This window comes from Macrobrachium rosenbergii, chromosome 56, assembly GCF_040412425.1.
Source record: "Macrobrachium rosenbergii isolate ZJJX-2024 chromosome 56, ASM4041242v1, whole genome shotgun sequence".
NCBI classification, from domain to species: Eukaryota; Metazoa; Arthropoda; class Malacostraca; order Decapoda; family Palaemonidae; genus Macrobrachium; species Macrobrachium rosenbergii.
In genome coordinates, this window is record NC_089796.1 from 77168863 (window position 1) to 77176526 (window position 7664).

Sequence of the window (7664 nt, forward strand, 5' to 3'; positions counted from 1 at the left end):
GCACAATTAATGTTTTATTAATTCATCCAGCTTCGTTGCTCTTGCAGCGCAAGAAAATATATAAAAATGTATTTGCATTAGTTGATGTTTTAAAGTACAACAAATTGTTCTGCAGGTTTGAATCCAAGATATTCCTAGTTATTTTGCAATTACCAACGAGACAAACGAGTAAATACGAGTAAAACCATATTCGACCCTCATTTCGAACAAAATCTGAATTTAAACAAGACATAAAGGTAGCATAACTTGTGCAAAAGTTACAAAAATAACCCCCGGTGGCATCAGGCCAAGCGACAAACAAGAGCCGTAAAGCAGAGTTCGAAGAGTATGACCGACCTACCAAATGATGTAGACTCAATTTTTTGTTCACTCTCAAAATATTCTGCTTTCTGCAGTTCATGCGTAGCTGTGCATGATATTTCAAAGACCAAACATTTGCTGATTAAATGGATAAAACCAATATTAGATGTCGAATCTTTTCCAATATCTAGACCATATATATATATACAACAAAAACAGGATATTTGATTTGACTTTGAAATCACATTTCTTTCCGGTTGATCACTGCCGATAAACAACGGTTTTCTTATGGTTTGTTTAATTTTTAAGACTTTTTACGTTCCAAATAAAACTTCTTTCTCCAGATCTACCACAGCAGGAATATTTCCGTGTTATGAAAATAGTTTTATGATACAGGTAATTATTTTATAAAAGCTATTTTGTCATTTTATTTTATTTTAATATTATTTAAATATTATTATAATAATTATATAATTAAAATTAATGTAAATAAACTAATATACAAGATTTTAATGCATTTTTGCTTCATAGCAACACGGTTTTAATTTCATTCGTGTCGACTCGCCCCAGTAGTATACAGACGGGCGCCTGTCAACTGCGATTTGAAAGGGACCGAAATGTATGTATTAATACAACAGTTAATATGCCTTCATTTTTATTCATGTTATCATGTCATAACCTCAGAATTCAATTAGGTGGATTTTTTTAAATTTTTACTGTAAGCTGTAACTGCAAAGCTAGAATAATGTTCAAAATATACGTAATGGTTAATATGTAGTGACTCATTAAGCTGTCAAAGCTGAAACCAACACAAGAACAGTTACAGACGGCCTCTGTAAGTTATTTAAGCCGAAATGTAATTCGGATGAAGGCTTTAGAGTTTAGAACCTTTAAATTTGCTGCTCGAAGGCTATACGGTAAGCTCCCACTTGATATCAGGGCTGGAAATAGTAAATATAAGAAAAAAAAAGTAAGATTCCATTTTCAGAGTTCTATTCTGACAGTTTGAATTTGACAGGTAGTGTGGATTACGACGTACCCAAAACAAAAGATAAATAAATAAGCAGAGACTTTATCTTTATACATATGACGAGTTAAATTTTGGGTCTCGGAGAGCGGAATCAACAGTAAAAATAAATATTAAAATGTGATTTTCATGTAATATGCTAATGATAGTTTTAGATGGTGAAACCCCCTAATATCCCATAGGGTATTTCTACCCACAGTTCCGGGCTACCAACTGGGGCAGCCAGGATGTTTAGGTGGGGGAAAATGCAAAGGGATTGAAATGAAAGTATGTGTTTAACCCATTATATTAAGCACTTCTTACAAGAATGGGAAATTGCCGTCGAATAGGCTAGAAGTATAATAGGTTGAAGTCGAATTAGTGACACTCTGAAGGGAAAGTAACCTTAAAGTTGGTAATAAGATTAAAGAACCTACAAGTGAAAGAAATATTAAATAACGTGACACCATTGTTATAATTTATAAAAGGAATAACTAACGAAAGGTTAGAATTAGAAAATCATTTCACTTTGATAGATTCAAAGCTTTGCACCAAACACTAGTACTGTAGTGCCCAAACTGTGTTTGTGGAATAAGAGCTGAGCGACCAGGAACCAACCTAACCTGAGCTGGGGCACTGGGTCGCTTCCTGGCCAAGGATGCCTCACCCACCCCTGCTGAATGCCCCCCATCAAACCTAACCTAGGGCATCAGGTTTTACCAAAAAGTGGGAGGCAGCCTCCCCGTGCCTCCATCCCTGACTAATGTAACTTTGTCACTTTAAAGCATTCAGTAAACCTTCCCTTAATTACAGTCAGAACTTGCTGAAGTATCAGTGGGTGTTAGAATACACCCTTGTGTTTCACTTTTGTTTTTTCAAAAATACACCCTTGTGTTTCACTTTTTTTTTCCCCCCACCCAAAAACCCCAGTTCCCACAGTGGTCTCCCCATCATTTCAGGACATAAGAGGGGTACAATATCTCTAAATCTAGGCTGACTAATTTGCCACTGAAAAAAATATCAGAAAATTTTGGATTATACCCACTGAAAGAGGAAAATGAAATGTTCAACTCCACAACTTCATTATAGTTTAAAGTCTGATTAACCAACACTCAAAAAATCTTACTGTAACACCAATCAGCACTTGGAGAAGTATCATGGGAATCTTAGAATCCTTGTATTTCCCTCTTTCGCATTTTCCCCCAACCAAAAACCTCACTTCCTACTGTGGCTCCCTATGATTTTAAGATATATAAAAGGTCCAGTATCTTTAAACTACTACTGTAATATGTTACTGAAATGAATGTCAGAAACTTTCGTATAGGAGAATTCAAAGCAACAGCCAAAATTGGTTTTTGACCCATACAGATTTTGGGGCGAGTTCCCAAAATTTGCCTGTGGCAAAGCACATACAGAATGATTTGGATAAGATATTGTTTTTCTTTTATTGTTTATTATGAATTTACTTTAAAAAAGTGTAGGTGAAGCATGAATAAAATTACAGGTGATTGGTTTACAATGCTGCTTTTGCAGCATAAAAGCAGTTTTGATATCACTACTGTAGAGGATGAATTTGGAGTTGACCAGTAGGCATGGTTTGACCCTGTTGCTTATAGCTTCATAAATGAATGAGGATTTAGTTTTGTAGGTCTAATTGCACTTGTTACAGCTTGTAGGCCTAGAAGTATAGACTGATGTGTGACAATTAAGGTTTGTAAGTTAGTAAGATTTCTATAAATTTTATAAGTGGCTGGTATTAATATCCATAATAAAAACAAAATATTAATTTTAAATTAGACACAATAAAATAATTATGCCCTCATTCTTATCCAATGAAGTTGAAAAAAATTAGTTAGCTATAGAAAATTGTTTGTGATTAACTGGTGCTGAACAAAATGCTCAGAAATGTTCCATAAGAGAAATCTAAATACTGTACATGACAGGAGGCATTGATTATATACATGACAATAATGATTCAAGTACTGTTATAGCGCATTAAGACAGACAATGCATCATCTGCCTGTTACTGTATTTTGAATTATACACACTGTACTTTGTATTTATGGCATTTTTGTCATTTTGAAGCTGAGTTCTGGTACAGTACTTTAGTGTAGTGTAGTAGGTGTAAAATGAAAGAAAAAGGAAAAAGTCATAATGACCCAAAGTTTGATAAAAAATTGTCAGTGGCTGAAGTCATTTGTTGCTACAAGACTCTCAAGGGCTGGGAATCTGATTATGTCATTCAACACCATCGGAACCTAAAAGGCTTAGTTGCTGAAGGTGGGTTAGTGGTGGGGTACCCTTGTGTGCAGACATCTCATTTATGTGCCCTGACTTGCTGTTGAAGTTACATTTGTTGAGGATTGATTATATATTTCTGGACTTCAGTTGTAATTGATCGTGGATGCTGTTCAAGCACAAGTGGAAGCTATGATTGTACAGCATAGATTTGTTGGCCACAGTAATATGTATGTGTAGTTGTTTTATGTTCCTCTACTCTGGGCCTCACCAATTTTTGTTTTTTGGGGATGGATTTGTTGTAAGAGAAATGTGTTTACCGGGTCACCTTCATAGCGATAAAAGCAGTTGCTTGTGTCATTAGGAGGTAAGAGGGCTCGTTTGTCATTTATATAACTTTTTGGCTTTTTTCTGTGTTTTTGCTAAAAACCCCTACCATTCCCTTTTTTTTAATTCTTCCAGGCTTCCCAGTCTGATGGCACATGGTTGAAGGAGTCCTAGCCTATAATTTCTGCTCAGGGTATGATAGGTGCTCATCCAGCGGTTCTTCTCTTCCTATGCTTGGAACTTAGGGTTTGACATTAAGGTGTTGGGAATACCTGAAGGCTATGTTGCCTTATCTGGGCCTTTCATTGGATCTGTTCTTGTGGTTCCTTCACAGAATACAGTACCCAGCTGTGGCGTAGTGGTCTCCTGCTGCTGTTCCTGCTTCAGGGGTCAGTGCTGTTGACCCATTTTTTGCTATTGTGGCTCCAGATAGGAAAACCCCTGTGGTGCCTCCCTCCATTTTTACTTCTGGACTTCTTCAGATACCCACTTTGGCATTATCCTTTGATATGATAGAAGAGAATAACAAAAAGGTCCATTCATAAAAAGATGAAGAGCTGTATGCTTGCTGCCTCTTCCTCATCTTATTGTCCTTATCTCTGAACTGTAGGAAGTGAAAGAAGAGGTCCCAGAAGTCGTCTCCTTGCAAGAAGTCTTGCAAAGCTTCATGCAAGTATTGCTCATCCTCAAAGAGGGAGTTATCTTCAATACGTGTGCAAGTTAGTGCTCCTGGCTGCTTTCCATAGCTGGCTGTTGGTTCACACTTGGTTGCACAATTGGGGAGTCTAGGTTTGTAGGGAATGGTTAAGATTATTGGCAGTCAGTCCCTTTGACTTCAGCATGTGGTTCAATACCTGGCAGTTACCCATCCTTGGTTCTATCACTATTAAAACACTAAAAGCAATTTGTTCCTACACAAATACAAACCTTCATTCTTTACATAGGATTTTACTGTGAGCACAATGTAGATACAGCCATTTAAACTTGTTAACAAGGTAGTTAACTCTTTGACAGTAGGAAGCCACACCCACCTGTCATTCTGCACTCCACTTTGCTTCCAACCATTGCCGTGTGTTGATGTCACTCTCTGATTCTCTACCTGACCTTTTGCTGTTTAGCTTGCTTAATAAATCTTGAGTACTGTATTTTGTATCCTTTCTTTGGTTTTGACTGTATCATGACCCAAGCATCAGGCATGCCCATTTCCTCTAGAGGAAGGAAGATTGTTTATGTTTATGAGGCATTGCCCTAATAGGGACAAACCTTGTAATAAATTCCAGTTTTTAGAAGAAGTGGAGCTACACTCATATTTTCCTGTAACAAAGATAGCCTTTGACCGGTGTGTTGAGATTGGACTTCTGAATATTGGGTTAAAGTTTGTTTTGAGGGGAATACTTTTCTTCCCTCTTCCAGGCTTCGGCCTTTTGATGTTACTCCCAATAGGTGGCTCCCCCTTTGGTGTTTCTAATTGAACATGTTTCAGCAGAGAATCCCTGTGGGGGAGAGGATGGTCACTATTATTTGTGTAGAGGCCTCTTCCTATTTTAAGGAAGTTTTGCTTCAGTTAGCACTCTCGTGGGATGAAAGGAAGTACCTCATACTAACCCAATTTCTATGTCAGGTGCTTCAGAGGCCGAGAAACTCTGGGCATTGTGGCCTTCTCTGGGTCCCTAGGGAGAGCCCAGTATCTCTGCTTTGCTTGGTCACCTCTCCTTCAGGAAGATGACCCTGGCGATGACTATGACTGACAATAACGACTTCCATGGTCACAGTCTACTGGCTCTTTGACTGCCCTCACCTTTACGATGACCTTGCACGCACCTTTAGTAGTGAGTCTCAGAGTTTTTCTCCTGTCTGGGGGCAGTACTCCTCCAGATGCTTTCCTCAGCATTAACCTTGGCAGTAGGATCAGATAAGAAGAAGCCAAAAATGCATAGGAGGAAGTCGTCATTGTCATCTTTGTCTTCTACTTCCTCATCTGGTTCTTCTTCCTCTTCACCTTCTTCCAACGCTTCCAAGGAGAGGAAGAAGAAGGCATCTTTGCCTGGCCTTCCCACACAAGAAGTCTCACAAGACCTCTAGAGGTTAGCCATTGTCTGCGGAGAAGATTGATGGGGATCACATTAGCAGAGCCTCACACACCGCTGGACCTGGTGTTTCACGCACCAGTTCACTGTTATGTCAACCCAGGGTTCCCCGGAAGCCAGGCATACCGGCACAGCTAGGTTACCTGCACCGATTTTCATTGCACCCTGCCAGAAAGTCCCAGAATGGTCAAGGGAAGATTTAGCCCACAGACTCACATTCTCCACCCCACCCCTTGCTCTACCCCAAGAGTGGGCGTTGTTCTGCAAGGCCCCTCTACAATCCTGCTACTATTTTGGACTTTGCTAACAAGCCCAGGGCACCAGCAGCTAGAGCAGCAACATTTGCCAGCCAGGGTTCATCCATACAGTGACATCCACTTGAACGATGGCACACAGATACCTGCCCCTAAGCCTGTGAATTATCAGAAATAGTGTAAGAATTAATAAAGAGAACACCTTTTTGTTCGTTTTGTAAATACAAATCATCACCTTTCATTTAGAGGTATCCTTCCTTGCAAGCTGAATTCAGTTGTTGAACTTGGTAACAAGGTAGTTAACTGGTGGTTTAGAGGGGGTGAGTGAGAAAATACCCCTCACTTACCTACAGTTACAAGCCATGTTTCTTTCAGCTGCAAGGACAAAGCAGGCCGGTTGAGGTAGGTATAAAGTATAAAGGACTAAAAATTTATTCTGTATGTTCCCACAGAAGTACTAACCATCTCCTTTTATATAGGAGACTTACTTTCTAGGTGGCAGGTAGCCCCTATGCACTGACTGGAATTGAATGCCACCTGGAAATGTCACGCTCCAAGTTGCACAAGCAGGCTGGGTAAGTCATGACTCCTGTAACCGTCTAATGGTCGGGTGAAAAGGTAGACGGCAGTAGGTCCCTGGGGAACAGTACCCTTCATTGCAGAAGGGTACTCTGGCAAGGAAAAACATTGCAGAAGTATGAAATCCCTGATAAAGGATTTCAAGATGTTATATAGCTTCTTCTTTGGCCAAGCCCAAGTTATTCCAGCAAGTACCTTTACCTGTGCTCCCCTTTCATGTTGAAATTGAGAGTGGAGGGAGGCGCATCTTAGGCATTAAGCTAAGATTAGGAGCTCAAAGTGAAGGTACCTGTATCTAGTCTGACCCAGCTTAAACTTCAGCACATATGATGATTTAAAAAAAAGTACAGTTGCTCTTTATTAGTCCCCCAGATAGGTAGAAAAAAAAAAAAAGCCTAGTCACACTATTCATCTCAGAAGTTTACACTAAGAAGTACTTGGGTAAGATACTTCTCTTTCCAAGCTTAGCTGCTGCCCATACAACCAACTGATCAACCATCACAGGTCCCGAGAAAATATATAGGGGCCTCTGATAGAATTAGGGAAGGGATGCCTTCAACCTAGACTCCTGCCTTCAGTACACAGATGACTACATGGTTCATCAAAAAGGACTCAAGACAGTTTGCGCCCAGACTTCACATACCCTTGAATGAGTATAGAGGGAGATGTCCTCCTCAGAGGAGTCACAAACTCACTGGGAACTAAACAAAGTCAGAGAAGGCCGGGTAATCTCAGACGTCCATACTATAATAAGACGAAAAAAAGGAGGTGGTATACCAAACTAGGAGCCCTGATCCTTAGGAAGTAGTTTCAGCTCAGATTGAGTGTAAGACACGTCCTGTTTGAAACCACCGATCAGAGTCTTAGAAGTAG